Source organism: Carcharodon carcharias, chromosome 17, assembly GCF_017639515.1.
Source record: "Carcharodon carcharias isolate sCarCar2 chromosome 17, sCarCar2.pri, whole genome shotgun sequence".
NCBI lineage: Eukaryota > Metazoa > Chordata > Chondrichthyes > Lamniformes > Lamnidae > Carcharodon > Carcharodon carcharias.
In genome coordinates this window covers 36,113,043-36,131,895 of record NC_054483.1, presented here as the reverse complement: position 1 = coordinate 36,131,895, position 18,853 = coordinate 36,113,043, and the positions used below count along the sequence as shown (strand labels likewise).

The following is an 18,853-nucleotide window of genomic DNA, read 5'->3' as shown; positions in this document are numbered from 1 at the left end:
TGGAAAAATATGGGTTGAGAAGGAAGAGCCAGCATAGATTTTTGAAGGAGAAATCAAGTTTAACTAACTTGGAGTTTTTTGAAAAGATAATAGAAAAGGCCAATGAGAGCAATGCTGTTGATGTGGTATAAACAGACTTTCAAAAGGCATTTGATACAGTGCCAACACAACAGACTTGTGAGAAAGGGACAATAGCAACGTGGATACAAAATTGGCTGAGGGATAGGAAGCAGAGAGTAATGGCCAATGGATATTTTTCGGGCTGGAGGAAGGTTTGTAGTTGAGCTCCCCAAGGGTCAGTATTGGGACCCTTGCTTTTCCTGATATATATTAATGATCTAGATCTTGGTGTGCAGGGGACAATTTCAAAGTTTGCGGATGATACAAAATTTGAAAGCACTGTCAACTGTAGGGGGACAGTGTAGAACTTCAAAAGGACATAGACAAGTTGGTGTAGTGGACAGATATGGCAGATGAAGTTCAATGCAGAGAAGTGTGAGGATGTATTTTGGTAAGAACAATACAGATAGACAATATAAAATAAGGGGTGCAATTTTGAAGGGGGTGCTGGAGCAGAAAGACTTGGGTGCATTTGTGCATAGATTATTATTGAAGGTGCAGGACAGGTGGAGAGAGCAATTAATAAAGCATTAGTATCCTGGGCTTTATTAATAGCAGCATAGAGTACAAGAGCAAGAAGGTTATGCTGAATTTACATGACACTTATTAGACCTCAGCTGGAGTATTGTGCACAGTTCTGGGCGCTACATTATCGGGAGAATATGAACAATGCGGAACAGGTTTACAAGAATGGTTCCAGGGATGAGAAACTTAAGTTACAAAGATAGATTGGAGGGGTTGGGACTGTTCTCCTTGGAGAAAAGACTAAGAGGAGATTTGATAATGATGTTCAAAATCGTGAGGCGGCTAGACAGAGTAGATAGGGAGAAACTGTTCCCGCTCGTAAAAGGATCAAGAACGAGAGGGCAGATTTAAATTGATTTGCAAAAGGAGCAAACGTGACCTGAGAAAAAACTTTTTCACACAACGAGTAGTTTGGGTTTGGAATGTACTGCTTGGAAGTGCGGTGGAGGCAGGTTCAATCAAGGCAATCAAGAGGCAATTAGATGATTAGTTGAATAGAAACAAAGTGCAGGGGTATGGGGAAAAGCAGGGCAATGGCACTAGGTCATAATGCTTATTTGGATAGTTGATGAAGACACAATGGGCTGCATAGCCTCCATCTGTGCCGTTAAAATTCTGTGATCTTCTTCGCATATAGAAGTAACTATATTAATTCACTGAACTTTTCTAAAACTTATTCATCAAAATTTCATGAATCTTAACTGTTAGCACAATGAATAGCTTTTGAATAATAAAGTTGTATAAAATAATTGTCATGCTATTTTGCCACACAATCAATTCTAACATCTCATCCACATCCACATGTTATCTGCATCCATGCCATTCCATGCTTCCTATGCTATCCCATCCCTCTCATGCCATCCTCATCCCATTCCTTCCATCCCTTCCCCATGCTGTTTTTTGCCCTCAACATCCCTCCCATCCTTCAGGGAAACACTCTCTCCAGCTAGGGTAGCTTTGTTGCTGGGCTCTCCTTACTTTCTGTTTTTGTTCTCCACCAACAACCGACCCACCATCAACTCTTGGCATCCGCACGCATGCCATGCACTCAAGCCCTCAGCATGCCCCATGTGTTTACATGTGTGCCAGGCACCACCTATCAACAGGCCCTTTAACTAATCAATCAAATTAGTCCAGACAGACAAACACTGAGTAATATAATGTTATGATCTCAAGGGAGGGCCATTGACTTTTAAAAAGAAATTCGAACTCCTAGTTATTAACTGTATGAGGGAATATATATTTTTAAATGTCATTTGTATGTTTGAGGCAGGCCCTACCTGAAAACAGAGGTTGAACTCAAAGTGAAACTGAAAGGAAAGCAGAAAAGGTGAAGACAGAAATGAAACTGAACTTCCCAGTTTCTAAGGAAATCAGGAGCAAGCTCAGGCTGGGAAATCGGAATTGAACCTTGCTGTAAGATATAAAAGGACACAGATCAGTCCAAGCTGTGCAATAGCAACTGTTGAGCCCATTGATGAAGGGCAGACAAGCTAAAGACTCAACAAGTGGCTAGATCCTGAAGCTGAGAATAAACAGTTATTTGAAGTTAACAGTGGTGGATCTACGTCATCCAGACCAATTTGAGCAGGTTCTGCAGACATGTACCACTTGTGAAGACCAGACCTGTGGAATTCGGGTTGATTGTGCACTGCTGTCAGCTGGGGATCAGACGAGCTTGTCCGCCTGAGGAAAACAGTTTGAAGGACTTTCTGATTCACTGTAAGCACTAAGATCTGAGTGGACTGCTGAGCCAAATAAGATCTGTCTTAGTTGATCAGTCCTTTAATGTGCAATTTTGTTGTTTATAGTCGCCCACAATTTGCCTGTTAATTCATGTTTAACTTATGTTAGTTCTGGATGGTAAGAGTTTGGATAGGAAGCATTTAGTGTTTGCTCTGCTGAACCTTATATAGTAAAAATTCTCGTGTTTAAAACATGGAATTTTGTGGTTTCATTCCTTTAGTAAAGAACTGGGATTTTGAATTTCATCTACTTTAAAATCTCAATGCAACACTCCCGAATCTACTCTTATTTCCACCTAAGGGTTACTCGATAGTTTACAGGATCTTGAAGGTTCCTTCACTTCTTTTGGGACCAAAGCAAAGTGTACCACAATGCTCAGGGCGGGGGTCCCTTGGATTCTCCGAGTGTATGACATTTCTTGGGATCCTTCCACGAGCATCCTGTTAGGCGACCCGCTAACTCTCCCTAAGCACCTCAAGATTGTGGGCACCCCAGCTCAAACTTGGGCCCCATTGCTTTCTTGCTGGGTGATTCCAAAATCAGACAACACCCTTGATTTTTGAAAGCCCTTTGTTAATAGTCTGGAACCCTATTTATTTTGGTCTGGTGGAGGGAGTCAATGGGGAAATTCAACTTTATGCAGATTTTGCATGGCAGCTCCTTCTAAGCCTCCAGAAAGCAGTGGTTGGAAAGCTTCCAGGGGAAACATAGAAAATAGGAGCAATAGCAAGCAACTTGAGAGAAGCCCTGAAGATCCAAGGATGCAGCCAAAGGTTGGTGACTCCATACTCTGAAATTTTGGAGCAGTGGTGTTCTGCTTGGCACGGCCAAAGGTCTGAAAGTGTGCTTGGAAGGTGAAGCTTGAATCTACATGGAGATCCAGGGGAAAGGAATCTCAGGTGAGATTGAAACCCTGGAGGTGGATCCTTGTTGAAGCCATCTGAGTGGGAGCAATGTTTGGAGAGTCCCAAGGCAAAATCTTCAAATGTGGAGATTGGAATCCCTCGTTGAGAAAGAGTGTTTCTGAGAGACCAATTGGCTCACGATGTAATAAGTAAATGAGTGCATTGGTCACATCTGTCATTTACATTGGAGGGTGGTGTGTCAGTCCACAGTACACCAGTTGGTTCATATGTACCATATACTTTCCTGAATATTATAATATATGATAGATATGGTAAATTGTTTTATCTTTCCGAATTTGTTTGTGTTTGTAAAGATATAGCTAGTTGAAAGACTCAGACGCTTACAGCACAGAAGTAGGCCATTTGGCCCATGGTGTCCACCCGGTTAACAAAGATCTGACTATACTAATCCCATTTTCCAACGGTTGGCCCATAGCCCTGGAGGTTATGGCAACACAGGTGAACAACCAAATACTTCTTGAATGTTACGAGAGTTTCTGACTCAACCGCCTTTTTAGGCAGTGAGTTCCAGGCTCCCACCACCCTCTTGGTAAAAACATTTCTCTACTCCCCTCTTAGCCTTCTACCTCTTAACTTAAATCTATGGCCCCTGATTATTGACCACTCCACTAGTGGAGAAAGGGTTTACCCTTTCTATGCCCCTCAATCTTATACACCAATATCAGGTCCCCTCTCAACCTTTGCTGCTCCAAGGAAAACAACCCCAGCCTATCCATCTTTCCTCATAGCTCAGACCCTCCAGCCCAGGTAGCATCCTGGTAAATCCCCTCTGCAGTGCAATTACATCCTTCCTATAATGTGACCACCAGAACTGCACAGTACTCCACTTGTGGCCTGACCAGCGTTTTATACGTTCCAGCAAAACCTCCCTGCTTGTGTGTTCTATGCCTTGGTGAATAAAGGCAAGTATCGCACATGCCTTCCTAACCACCTGGGAACCCCACTGGAAACAGGCTTCCAGTCACAGAAATATCTTTCTACCATCACCCTCTACTTCCTGCCTCTCAGCCAATGTTGGATCCAACCTGCCACTTTGCCTTAGATTCCATGGGCTCTTACTTTCTTGACCAGTCTGCCATGAGGGACCTTATCAAAACCCTTGCTATAGTCCATGTAGACCACATCAAATGCATTACCCTCATCAACACTCCTGGTTACCTCAAAAAATTCGATCAAATTTGTCAAACTCAACCTTTCCTTAACAAATCCATGCTGACTATCCCTGATTAATCTGTCTCTCCAGGTGCAGATGTATTCTGTCCTTCAGAATTCTTTCTAGTAACTTCCCCACCACCAAGGTTAGACAGACTGGCCTGTAATTTCCTGATTTATCCCTTCCTCCCTTTTTAATAATGGGACGTTAGCAGTCCTCCAGTCCTCTGCCACCTCATCAGTGGCCAAAGAGGATTTGAAAATTACTGCCAGGGCCCCTGATATCTCTTCCCTTGCCTCCCTCAACAGCCTGGGATGCATCTCATCCAGGCCTTCGGATGTATCCACTTTTAAGGCTGCTAAACCTGTCAGTACCTCTTCTCTCTGTTAATTTCCTCTAATATTTCAGTCCTCCACCCTGATCTCTATACCCATGTCATCCTTTTCTATTGTGAAGACCGGCATAAAGTATTCATTGAGGACAGTACCCATGTCTTCCACACACACATTACCTCTATGGTCCCTAACTGGACCTACATTTTCCCTAGTTATTCTCTTGTTCTTTATATATTTTTTAAAAACTCTTTGGGTTTTCCTTTTTTCTACCCATCAATACTTTCTCGTGCACTCTCTTAACTTTCCTAATTTCCTTTTTAAGTTCCTCCCTGCACTTTTTAAAACTCCTATAGGAACCCTGACGCACTGAGCCCTAGGTATCTACCATAAGCTTCTCTTTTTTCCTTAATCCTAACCTTTATGTCCCTTGACATCCAGGATTCTCCGGACTTGGTCCCCCACTTTGACTTTACAGGAACATATTTGCCCTGTACACTCTCAATTTCCTCCTTGAATGCTTCCCGCTGTTCTGACACAGTTTTACCTGCTAGTAGCTGCTCCCAGCCCACTTGGGCCAAATCGTATCTCATTGTAGTAAAATGAGCCCTTCCCCAGTTTAGAACTTTTATTACTGGCCCAACCTTTCCATAACTATCATAAATCTGAGTTATGGTCACTTCCTCCAAAATACTCCCCTACTAATGCACCTTCCACCTGCCTGGGCTCATTTCCGAATATTAAGTCCAGAACTGCCCCCTCCTTTGTTGGGCTTTCTACATACTGGCTAAAAAAAGTTCTCCTGGATGCAACTGAAGAATTTTACTCCTTCCCTACCTTGCACACTGAAACTATCCGAGTTAACTCTTCTGATGAAGAGTCATCCAGACTTGAAACGTTAACTGTGTTCCTCTCCGCAGATGCTGTCAGACCTGCTGAGTTTTTCCAGCTATTTTTGTTTTTGTTTCTATCCCAGTAAACATTTGGGTAGTTAAAATCCCCTAATATTACTGCCTTATTATTCTTATACTTCTCTGGAATTTGATTACATATTTGATCCTCTATCTCTCCCTGACTGTTTGGGGGCCTATAGTACACACCCAACAGCCTGTTTGCCCCTTTTGTATTTTTGACTTCTATACATATGGCCTAATTTGGTGAAACTTCCAAAACATCATCCCTCCTCACTACAACAATTGATTCCTTGATCAATATTGCAATTCCCCCCATCCTCTTCTAGCCCCCTCGTTATCTTGTCTGAATGCCCTATAACTAGGAATGTTGAGCTGCCAATCCTGCCCTTTTAACCAAGTCTCGGTCATAGCTATGTTATCACACTCCCACGTGCCTATGCCCTCAGCTCGTCTGTCTTATTCCTCAGGCTCCTTGCATTAAAATATATTCCATTTAATCTTGCTAAACTCACTTCTTTTCTTAGCTATGTTTCCTCTGCCTTCCAGACTCACTCACCCACACATTTTAACTTCTAATTCTATTTCAGCTTCTCTCCCCTCTGAACTAATTTTCAGGATCCTAACCCTCTGCCAATTTAATTTAAATCCACCTGAACAGCATTGGCAAACCTCCCCGCGAGGATGTTGGTCCCGTTCCTGTTCAGATGTAACCTGCCCAACTTGTACAGGTCCCACCTCCCCCAGACACTGTCCAAATGCCCCAGGAATCTAAAGCCCTCCCTCCTGCACCATCTCTCCAGCGACGCATTCATCTGCTCTATCCTTCTGTTCCTATACTCACTACTGCGTGGCACTGGGAGTAATCCGGAGATTACTACTTTTGAAGTCCTGCTTTTCAATTTCCTACCTAACTCCCTGAAGTCTGCTTGGAGAACCTCATTTCTCTTTCTTCCTATGTCATTGGCCCCCAGCATGACCATGACCTCTGGCTGTTCGCTCTCCCCTTCAGAATGCCCTGCAGCCTTCTGTGATATCCTTGGCCCTGACGCCCGGGAGGCAACATACCATCTTGGAGTCATGTCTATGGTTGCAGAAGCGCCTGTCTGCACCCCTCACTGATGAATCCCCTACCAATATTGCTATTTCTCACTTCTTCCTCCCACCCCCTGAGCAGCTAGACCACCCACAATGCCATGGCCTTGGTTCTGGTTGGACACGCTGAAAAATGGTGGGTGAGCGAGATATAGTTGGGAGATTCCCTCACTACCTGCCTGGTCCCCTTCTTTTGTCTGACGGTCACCCATTCCTTCTCTAATTGCGCTTTCTTTAGCTGCGGGGTGACCACATACTGAAACATGCTATCCACGAACCTCTCAGCCTCATGAATGCACCATAGTGCCCACAGCTGCAGCTCCAAAACCTGGAGCTCGATGTGCTCTAGTCAGAGGCACCTCCTGCACACATGGTTATCCAGGCCACCAGGAGTGTCTAGGATTTCCCACATAGCGCAGGATGTGCAAATCACAGGACTGAGATCCCCAGACAAATCTTAACGAAATAGAATATGGATCCTTGCTTTTATTTTACCCTTACTCCTACTTGAGTCTCGCTGTTTTAACCTATCTGTTCCCAAATCTCGCTGCTTTAAGGAACAGTGAATATTTGAATCATTTTCCTGTGTTTGTATTGAGACCTTTCCAACCCTTTAGTCTGGTGTAATATAGTTCATTTTTCTTGTTTAATAAATATTTTATTCTGTGTTAAAAGTTCATCAACAGACTCCTGTGATTTTGCTCAGTAACTTTCCAGCACAGTTTCTAAAATATAAAAAGTTAGGGTCTATCAGGCAAGGTTTCACTCTGGGACCTGACATGGAAAATAATGGTAGGATTGGACACTGTCAACATGGATTGATCAATGGGAAATCACGTTTGACAAACCTGCTGTAGTTTCTTGAGGATGTTACCAGTGGGATAGATAATGGGGAACCAGTGGAAGTGGTGTTTTCCCACACAGAACATTAATAAGCAAAATTAGAGTACATGGGATTGTGGGTAATATCTTGGCATAGATTGAGGATTGGTTCACAAACAGAAACAGAGAGCAGGGACAAAAGACCATTTTCAGGCTGTGACGAGTGGAGTACCGCAAGTACCGCTCTTTTCCATCTTCCTCGCTGCAACACCCCACCCCCATCTCCATGAAGCTACTCAATAGAACAAGCGGAAAACTATTCAAAACAAAAACAGAAATACCTGGAAAAACTCAGCAGGTCTGGCAGCATCAACGGAGAAGAACAAAGTTGACGTTTCGAGTCCTCATGACCCTTCAACAGAACTGAAACTATTCAACCTGCATTATCTCCAGTCCAGAACCAAGATCACGCTAATCTCTAGCTGCAGTACACAGACAGTGCTTGTGTATGCACAGAGGCTGAGCTCCAAATTATCACTGATGCATTCACGGAGGCATATTAAAGAGTGGGCTTTAGACTAAACATCTGGAAGATGAAGGTCCTCTACCAGCCTGCTCCTGCTGTGCCTCACCCAATTATCAAGATCCACAGTGAACCATTGGTCAGTGTGGATCATTTCTCATACCTTGGAGCCTCCTATCAGCGAAGGCAGACATCAACGATGAAACTCAAGTGTGCCAGCTGTCTGAGGAAAAAGTGTGTTTAATGACAAAGATCTCGACTCCGGCATCAAGCTCATGGTGTAGAGGGCTGCAGTGCTGCCTGCCCTCCTGTATGCATCAGAGATATCAACAGCATACACCTTCAATCCCTGGAGGAATATCACCAGTGACGTCTCTGCAAAATTCTGCAAATTCAATGGCAAGACAGGCTCTCCAATATCATTGTCCTCTCTCAGGCCAACATCCCCAGTATTGAGGCACTGGTTATGGTTAATCAGCTACATTGGGCTTCATGCCTGACGCTCCCAAAACAAGCTCTCTACGCCAAGCTCCATCATGGCAAGCGGTTACCTGGAGGGCAGAGGAAACATTTCAGGGTCATCCCCAAAGCCTCCCTAATAAAATGCAATAGATCTGTGGGAATTTCTTGCTTGAGGCCTGCCCAAACTGGAGAAGAAGCATCTGCAAAGGTGCCAACCATTTCAACCGTCTCCGACAGGCCCAAGTGAAGGCTAATTGCAAACAGTGGAAGGAGCGGAGCAAAATCCGAGCATCCCACCACCTGCTTCATCAAACACTACCTGTCCCACCTGCGGCAGAGTGTGCAGATCCAGCATTGGGTTTCTTGGTCACCTCAGGACCCACAACTCCGGAGTGGAAGAAAGTCATCCTCGGTCTTGAGGGACTGCCAAAGAAGACAACGACTGCAAGGATCAGTGCTTGGGTCCCTGCTATTCACAATCTATATAAATGATTTGGTTGCGGGGACCAATTTTTTTAAAATTCATTTATGGGATGTGGGTGCCGCTGTCTGGGCCAGCATTTGTTGCCCATCTCTGGTTGCCCTTGATAAGGATGATGGTGAGCTGCCTTCTTGAACTGCTGCAGTCCATGTAGTGTAGGTACACCCACAGTGCTGTTAGGGAGGGAGTTCCAGGATTTTGACCCAGCAACAGTGAAGGAACGGTGATATATTTCCAAATCAGTATGGTGAGTGTCTTGGAGGGGAACTTCCAGGTGGTGACATTTTCATGTATCTGCTGCCCTTGTCCTTCTAATGGTAGCAATGATGAGTTTGGAAGGTGCTGTCTAAGGAGCCTTGGTCGTTCCTACAGTGCATCCTGTAGATGGCACAAACTGCTGCCACTGTGTGCTGGTGGCAAAGGGAGTAATATGTAACATTTCCAAGTTTGTTGATGACACAAAACTTGATGGGAATGCAAGATGTGGGGAGAATGCAAAGAGGCTTCAAGGAGAATTAGATGAACTGATTGGTCAAGAACATGACAGATGGAATATAACGTGGAAAATTGTGAAGTTATGCACTTTGGTAGGAAAAACAGAAAATTTCTTAAACGGGGAGTGATTGGGAAGCATTCATGTCCAAAGGGACCTGGTTGCTCTTGTTCATAAGTCACTGAAAGCAAACATGGAGGTGCAACAAGCAATTAGGAAGGCAAATGGTGTGTTGGCCTTTATTGCAAGGGGATTTGAGTACAGGAGTAAAGATATCTTGCTGCAGTTGTATAGAGCCTTGTGAGGCCACACTTGGAGTAGTGTGTACGGTTTTGATCTTCTTCACCAAGGAAGGGTATGCAGGCCACAGAGGGAGTGCAACAAAGGTTCACCAGACTGATCCCTGGGATGGGGGGATAGCCCTAGGAGGAGATATTGAGGAGACTGGGCTTATGTTCTCTGGAGTTTAGAAGAACGAGAGGTGACCTCATTGAAGTTTAGATGATTCTTACAGGGCTCGACAGGGTAGACGCAGAAAGGATGTTTCCCCTGGTTGCAGGGGGCGGAGGTCTCGAGCCAGGAGACAGAGTCACAGAATAACAGTTAGGCCATTTAGGGCCGAGATGACAAGCAATTTCTTCAATTGGAGGGTAGTGAATCTTTTGGAATTGTCTACCCCAGAGAGCTATGGAAGATCAGTCACTGAGTATGTTCAAAGCAGAGGCCATTGGAGTTCTAGATATCAATGACAGCAAAGGATAAGTGGATAGTGGGGGAAGGTGGAGTTGAGGTAGATCAGCCATGATCTATAAAAGGCGGAGCAGGCTCGAGGGTCTGAATAGCCTACTCCTATGTTCTTATGTGTGTGAGAAAACACACACACATCAAACAAAAACAAAGAAAATCACCTCCCTGCAATCTATCCGCACGGCAACACGGCACACTTGGGATACCCCAGAAAGAGATTCAAACTTATCCACAATTCTAAAACCTTCCCTTGTTTCTGGGAAACCATAAGAATAAACCCTTTGAGAAGGCAACTGTAGACATCAGGTCTCCACCAAGAAACAAAAAGAAGCCAGCTATTGTTTAATATTTTCCAGCTTCCAAAGTTGGCCTTATTAAATAAACACAGGTCATCATTTGGATGGTAATTACTTCAGGTCTGTTTATCAGCTTCTCACCAGGAGTTCTCATTCACCTTACATTTAACAATTCAATCCCCAAATTTAAAGTTTACTCATAAAACATGAAACATGGAATTAGACATTTTCTCAAGAATAACTATAGGTAAAAACATGTAAAATAATGTTATGGTATAGAAGGAGGCTATACCAGCTCAAGTTTCTTGTGGTTATTTCCTCCATATAAGCCATCCAGTCTAATCACACTCTCCTGCTTGCTTTTCATACCTTATAATCTACCACCTTGTCTAATCCCACCCTCCCACTCCCTCTCATTTGTGGAAAGAAAAGCGGTTATTGGATAATTATTTGTGCATATGTAAAGAGACACTTCATGTTTCAGTTACCCTTTAAAGGGTTGTTAGATAATTTATTTATTTTAGTTTGCTTAAAAGGGTATAAAGAGACACTTCAGCTGTGTGGAGCGCTCCTGTTCGAACTGAGCCTCGTTTGGACAGAAGCTCTCATTGACCCAGAGTCCCGAAGCCTGCCTCGGGAGTCTCAGGTCCACAACCGAGTCATCTTGTGGAAATCTCCTCCATGTTATTCCACTCTGCACAGAGAGTTTTCCTGTATGGGCTGCTGTCGATGAGCTGAGGACACAGATAGACTCGTGGCAGCATGGTATCATCACTATAATGGAAGCTTCGGTTACGGAGGGGCAAAAATGGCAGCTCAACATCCCTGGATATAGCTTTTTCAGGCAGGATAGAGGGGGGGTTAAAAAAGGTGGGGGTGCAGTATTATTGGTTAAAGAAACAGTGACAACTGTGAAGAGGGATGATATACTAAATGAAGCATCAAATGAGGCCATATGGGTTGAGCTCAGAAATAAAAAAAGAGGCAGCTACACTGCCAGGAGTGTACTATAGACCCCCAAATAGCGCAAGGGAGTTAGAAGACCAAATATGTGGACAGATTTCTGAGCGCCAAAACAATCGGGCCATCATCGTTGGGGGCTTCAACCACCCTAATGTCAGTTGGGATATGAACAGTGTAAAGGGCACAGAGGGTGCAAAATATTTGAACTGCATTCAGGAGAGCTTTTTTAGCCAGCATGTAACAAGGGCAATGAGAGTGGGTGCAATTCTGGATTTAGATTTAGAAAATGAAGCTGGGCAAGTGGATGAAGAAGCAGTGGGGGACCGTTTTGAAGATAGTGGCCATAATACAGTTATGGAAAAGGACAAAGATAGAACAGGAGGAAAAATTCTAAATTGGGGGAAGACAAACTTTACAAAGCCGAGAGCTGGTGAGAGTGGACTGGATACAGCCATCAGAAGGAAAGACTGCGTCAAATCAGTGGGAGGCAAAGGTGAGATTCTATGGGCACAGCGTAGACATGTCCCAACAAAGAAAAAGGATGGTACTGCCAAATTGAGAGCCCCCTGATTATCCAGAAGCAAACAGGCCAAGATAAAGCAGAAAAATAAAACTTATGACAGTCACAAAAGACTTAGCATTGTAGAAAGCCTTAGAGGTGTATAGAATGTACAGGGGTGAAGTAAAAATGGAAATTAAGAAAGCAAAGAGAGGATACGAAAAAATATTGGCAAGTAAAATCAAAGAAAATCCTAAGATGCTTCTCCAGTACATTAAGAGCAAGAGAATAACTAAGGAAAAGGTAGGGCCTATCAGATGTACATGATAACTTAAGACATAAGACCATAAGACATAGGAGCAGAAATTAGGCCATTCAGCCCATCGAGTCTGCTCTGCCATTCAATCATGGCTGATAAGTTTCTCAACCCTATTCTCCCACCTTCTCCCCATAACCTTTGATCCCCTTACCAATCAAGAACCAATCTATCTCGATCTTAAATACACTCAATGACCTGGCCTCCAGCCTTCTGTGGCAATGAATTCCATAGATTCACCACTCTCTGGCTAAAGAGGTTTCTCCTCATCTCTGTTCTAAAAGGTCTTCCCTTTACTCTGAGGCTGTGCCCACAGGTCCTAGTCTCTCCTAATAATGGAAACATCTTCCCCACGTCCACTCTATCCAGGCCTTTCAGTATTCTGTAAGTTTCAATCAGATCCCCCCTCATCCTTCTAAACTCCACTGAGTATAGACCCAGAGTCCTCAAACGTTCCTCATATGTTAAGCCTTTCATTCCTGGGATCATTGTGGATTGATGCAAAAGATGTGGGCAAGGTTCTCAATGAGTACTTTGTCTCTGGCTTCACTAAGGAGAGGGATGATGCAGGCTTTCTAGTTAAAGAGCAGAAGTGTGAAATATTAGATATAATAAGCATAGTGAGAGAGAAAGTATTGGAGGGACTGACATTCTTGAAGGTGCATAAATCACAAAGGCCAGATGGATTGTATCCCAGGCTGTTGATGGAAGTCAGGGAAGAATTAGTGGATACTTTGAGGATCATTTTCCAATCCTCGCTAGATACAGTCAAGGAGCCAGAGGATTAGAGGTCTGCGAACCTTGTACCATTATTCAAAAAGGATGTGAGGGATAGGTCAAATAATTATAGGCTGGTCAGTCTGACTTCAGCGTTGGGCAATTATTAGAATCAATTCTGAGAGACAGGATAAACCAGTCATTTAGAAGGAACAGATTAATCAGGGATGGTCAGCTTGATTTTGTTAGGGAAAAGTCGTATCTTAATAATTTAACAGAATTTTTGAGGAAGTAACGAGGAGGATTGAGGAAGGTAGTGCAGTGGATGTTGTCTACATGGATTTTAATAAAGCATTTGACAAGGCCCCACATGGCAGACTGGTCAGGAAAATGGGATCCCATGGGATACAGGGGAAGGTGGTGAGTTGGATCCAAAATTGATTCAGTGCCAGGAAACAAAGGGTAATGGTCGATGGATGTTTTTGCAAATGGACAAGAGTTTACAGTGGTGTTCCAGTGGTACAGTGTTGGAGCTTTGCTGTTTGTTGTATATATTAACGATTTAGGCTTAAAATGAGGCATGAATGGGAAATTTGCAAATGACACAAAAATTGGCCATGTAGTTGACAGTGAAGAGGATAGCTGTTGACTCCAGAATGATATCAATAGTTTAGTTGAGTGGGCAGAGAAGTGGCAAATGGAATTCAGTCTGGAAAAGTGTGAGGTAATGCATTTGGGGAGGGCAAACAATGCAATAAACGAGAAGCTATTGAGAAGGGTTGAGGAAGTGAGATATCTTGGGGTGCATGTCCATAGGTCCTTGAAGGTGGCAGGACAGTTGGACAGGGTGGTCAAGAAAGCATATGGAATCTTTCCTTTATTGGGCAAGGCATCGAATACAAAAGCAGGGGTGTAATGATGGAACTGTATAAAACGCTGGTTAAGCCACAGCTGGAATTTTGTGTACAGTTCTGGTCACCACATTACAGGAAGGACATAATTGCTCTGGAGAGGCACTCGAGGAGATTTTCAAGAATATTGCCAGGGCTTGCAAATTGCAGCTATGAGGAGAAATTGGATAGGTTAGGGCTGTTTTTCTTAGAAGAGGTGGCTAAGGGAAGACCTAATTGAGGTGTACAAAATGATGAGGGGCTTGATAGGGTAGACAGGAAAGACCTGTTTCCCCTAGCTGAGGGGTCACTTAACAGGGTGCATAGATTTAAGGTGATTGGTAGAAGGGTTAGAGGGCATAAGGAAAAGTTTATTCAGAGGGTGATGGGCAACTGGACTTCACTGCCTAAGTTGGTAGCCGAGGCTGAAATGCTCAACTCATTTAAAAAGGTACCTGGACCTGCATCTGAAGTGCTGTAACCTGCAAAGCTCCGAGCCAGGGGCTGGAAAGTAGGGTTAAAATGAGCGGCTAGTGTCTTTTTTCTCTTTTTGGCTGGTGCAGACACATTGGGCTGAACGGCCTCTTTCTACACTAACTTTTCTATGGTTCTATGCTGTATATCCTCTACTTCCTCGCCCTTGTCAGCCATCAGTGTTTGGTCCTGCCGTGGTAGGGGCTCCAGGTGGGGGACTCTGGCATGCAGCTGTCTCATGTAACCCAAGATTATTCATGGGCTCCCAGGCCATCTGTAATTTCCGTGGCCTTGAGGAGTCCATGTCCATGTTTATGTGGGCTGTGCGACTTTCCAGCCCTTATTCATTACTGGAAGGGGTTGCTCCTCAACTTCTGGTTACAATTCAGCCCCACGCTCCTGATCTTTGACCACTCAGTGTGGAGAGGAATGGGCAGATCAGAAGGCCTCCTCGTGAGCCAGCTCTGGAACTTAGTCGAGATCTCCATTGACAGGTCCAGGCTGCAGGCGGTTGAAGGGTGTTGTTTGACCCACCTGCCTGCCCCTCTTCCATGGTTACATCCTCACCCAGAAGTCCTCGGAGAAGGAGCAAGTGGTGCCCACCGGTATACTTGGAGATCTCTGCAAGTGGTGGGTACCACAGGGGCTGGAGCGCATCATCAGCCCCAGGAACATTATTTTAATTTCATGAGCTTCCTTTGAAGTTTTTTTGTTTTAGTTACAGTATTTCCTTTTAATAGATCATTCATTTAGTTAATCTGTTTATTTGTTAATTGTATTTTCAAAAGAGTACGAAAAGACACTTAGGGACACTGGTGATGGGCTGTAGAATTAGGAACTTTATATTTGTATTGTCTCACCCGGTGAGTAAATCTAAAACTGAGTGAAGATTTAGTCTCCTCCTCCACCAGCTGGCTGCAAGAAGTTTAACACCCATACTCTTTAATGTCCCACCAATAAAATCTCACCCTCTTACCCACTCCCCACACTGTGGATGAGGATAATGAGAGCTGAGTGTCAAACTGCACTAAGGAAAATGCCCACTTAGTTGAGACAGGCATCTGTGGAATCATATCCAAGTAATGAGCAATACTTAATCCCCAGTCTGCCTTGGGTAACAAGCTGGCCACTGGGCTCAGGGCATGGAGATAATCAGCCAGGGTTGCTACTCCTAACCAGTAACTTCCACTGAATACCTGGTGAGAACTGAAATGGCTGGGTTGTGGTGCTCTCCATGGTTAACACTGACATACCTTTTGGCTCAGGCACTTGCTCTCCATAAACAGTTTGTGGAAATGTAGGCTGAGATTCTACCACACAATCACTGACTGAGCCATCATGGTAGACTGGCATCAACTTAATGTTACTCTCAGGAGAGGCAGGGAGGGGATGCGAGGCCACTTCTTCACAGGGAGAAAAGGAGGTTAAATCACCACAGGCCAGACTAGCATAACAGAATGGGCAAACAAGTGACACATGGAACTTAATGCAGAGAAGTATGAGGTGATGCATTTTGGCAGAAGGGATAGAGGCACGATATTTCCTGATGTCTTAATGTCACAATTCTTAAGTGTGTACAGGGTCAGAGGGACCTGGGGGTGCATGTGCATTGATCTTTGAAGGAAGCAGGACATACTGAGAGGAAGTGGTTAGCAAAACATCTGGGATCTAAGGCTTCATAAATAGAGACAATGAATATGAAAGCAGAGACGTTATACTGAACCTTTATCAAGTTCTGGTAAGGCTATAACTAGAGTAGAGTATTTTGCCACGTTCTGGTCATCACACACCAGATTAGATTGAACAAGCAGGGACTGTTTTCTTTGGAGCAAAGGAGATCTGATAGAGCTGCACAAGATTATTACAGGTTTGAATATAGTTGACAAGGAAAAATTGTCCCCATTAGCTGATAGTACAAGGACTAGGGGGCATTTAAAGTTTTGGGCAAGAGGTGCAGGGGAAATGTGAGGAGGAATTATATCATGCAGCAAGTATCCCAACTTGCTGCCCACAAGGGTGGTGGAAGCAGGGGCGATCAATGATTTTTAAAGTAAATTGGATGGACAGATGAGGGAAATAAACTTGCAGGGTCATGGGGAGAGCAGGGTAATGGGACTGACTGGATTGTTCTATGGAGATCCAGCAGATACTAATGGGCCGAACAACCACCTTCTGTGCCATAGTTATTCTATGACAGGTCATAGAGTCCTGGATAGAGGGCAGTCAAGATTCAGTAGCATTATGCCATGAATAAGGAGAGAGATTTATGAAGAAATACTCAAAAAATGGGGCTTTTTCCTTGGACCAGAGGTGGTTAAGGGAATTTGAACAGAAGTTTTCAGAATTGTAAAAAGTTGTGAAGGAAACATAAATACTGTTGATGAATCACTGGTTGGTGAATCAGTACAAGGGAGCACTGACAGGGTCAACAGGGGAAGAATGAAGGGGGCAAGTTAGGAGGAAGATTTTCATACAGGATTATTAGAATATGTAATGTTTCACCACAGGAGCCTGGAAAGGGTTGGAAGACCCTTTAAAAGCAAAATTGGAGAAGGATTTGAAAAGGACGATATAAAAGGATACAAAGCAAGGGCAGAAAACTAGGATCAGAATTGATAGTTCAGTTAAAGAGCTGACACCATGATATCTATGACAACAATTTCCACAATTCATGCAACTCTCATTCGTCGATTCCTGGGAGCCAATAACAAAAGTGAATCTTCTTAGGCAGCTCCTTGAGATCGAGGACGACTTGCTTCCACTCTGGTTTGATGGGTTCTGAGATTGCTGTTGAGTACAACGCGCGATCTGCAGACTCTGCCACATGTGGGGTAGGTAGTGCTTGAAGTGTCCGGAAGATAGGTTGTTTTAAAGTATGTGTGCTTCCTCCGACGCCTTTGCACATTTCTGACGAAGTGCTTGATGCCTTTCCATTTTGGCTAGTCACAAGCCAGGGTTTCCCATAAAATGATGGGAATGCTTGACCTCTTAACAAACACTGAGGACATCACTCAAGTGTTTCAGCTGTCCTCTTGGGAGTCTCCTGCCACTACCATGTTCAGAATAGAGCAGCTACTCCAGGAGTCTGGTATCAGAGGCCAGTAGAGCTGATTTTGAGAGATTAGCACCTCAATGCTAGGCAAGTCGGCTTGGGGTAGGATGCTGATGCGGGATCTTCTTTCTTGCTGCTGGATTTGGGGAAATCAAAGGTGATTATGCCTGCCCAATCAGTTGAAATGCAAGCCTGAATTCTCCACCTTTAGCATGGTTTACACCAGAATGCCTATTGCTGTTCTGAGGGATACAGATATAAAATTGACATCCGCCCTCACGCCTTCTCCTCCCTCCCAGAAACATGATAGGGTCCCCCTTGTCCTCACTTATCACCCCACCAGCCTCCGCATTCAAAGGATCATCCTCCGCCATTTCCGCCAACTCCAGCATGATGCCAACACCAAACACATCTTCCCTTCACCCCCCCTATCGGCATTCCGTAGGGATCGCTCCCTCCGGGACACCCTGGTCCACTCTTCCATCACCCCCTACTCCTCAACCCCCTCCTATGGCACCACCCCATGCCCACGCAAAAGATGCAACACCTGCCCCTTCACTTCCTCTCTCCTCACTGTCCAAGGGTCCAAACACTCTTTTCAAGTGAAGCAGCATTTCACTTGCATTTCCCCTAACTTAGTCTACTGCATTCGTTGCTCCCAATGTAGTCTCCTCTACATTGGAGACACCAAACGTAAACTGGGTGACCGCTTTGCAGAACACTTGCGGTCTGTCCGCAAGAATGACCCAAACCTCCCTGTCGCTTGCCATTTTAACACTCCACCCTACTCTCTTGCCCACATGTCTGTCCTTGGCTTGCTGCATTGTTCCAGTGAAGCCCAACGCAAACTGGAGGAACAACACCTCATCTTTCGACTAGGCACTTTACAGCCTTCCGGACTGAATATTGAATTCAACAACTTTAGGTCTTGAGCTCCCCCCTCCATCCCCACCCCATTTGTTTCCCCCTTCCTTTTGTTTTTTTCCAATAAATTATATAGATTTTTCTTTTCCCACCTATTTCCATTATTTTTAAATATTTTTAAATCTTTTATGCTCTCCCCACCCCCACTAGAGCTGTACCTTGAGTGCCCTACCATCCATTCTTAATTAGCACATTCGTTTAGATAATATCACCAACTTTAACACCTATGTGTTCTTTTGTCCTGTTGTTTGTGACATCTTTTGATGATCTGCTTCTATCACTGCTTTTGCCTATAACCACACCACCCCCCTCCACTTATCTCTCTCTCTCTCTCCCCCCACCCCCCACACCTTAAACCAGCTTATATTTCAACTCTTTCTTGGACT

The 18,853-nt window shown here is 44.2% G+C and overlaps 1 protein-coding gene across 3 annotated transcripts in view; it reads right to left on the bottom strand.

The window, feature by feature from the left end:
- Positions 1–18,853, bottom strand: part of ccar1 (cell division cycle and apoptosis regulator 1) — a 125,633-nt gene that overhangs the window by 41,874 nt on the left and 64,906 nt on the right. The window lies entirely within an intron of this gene.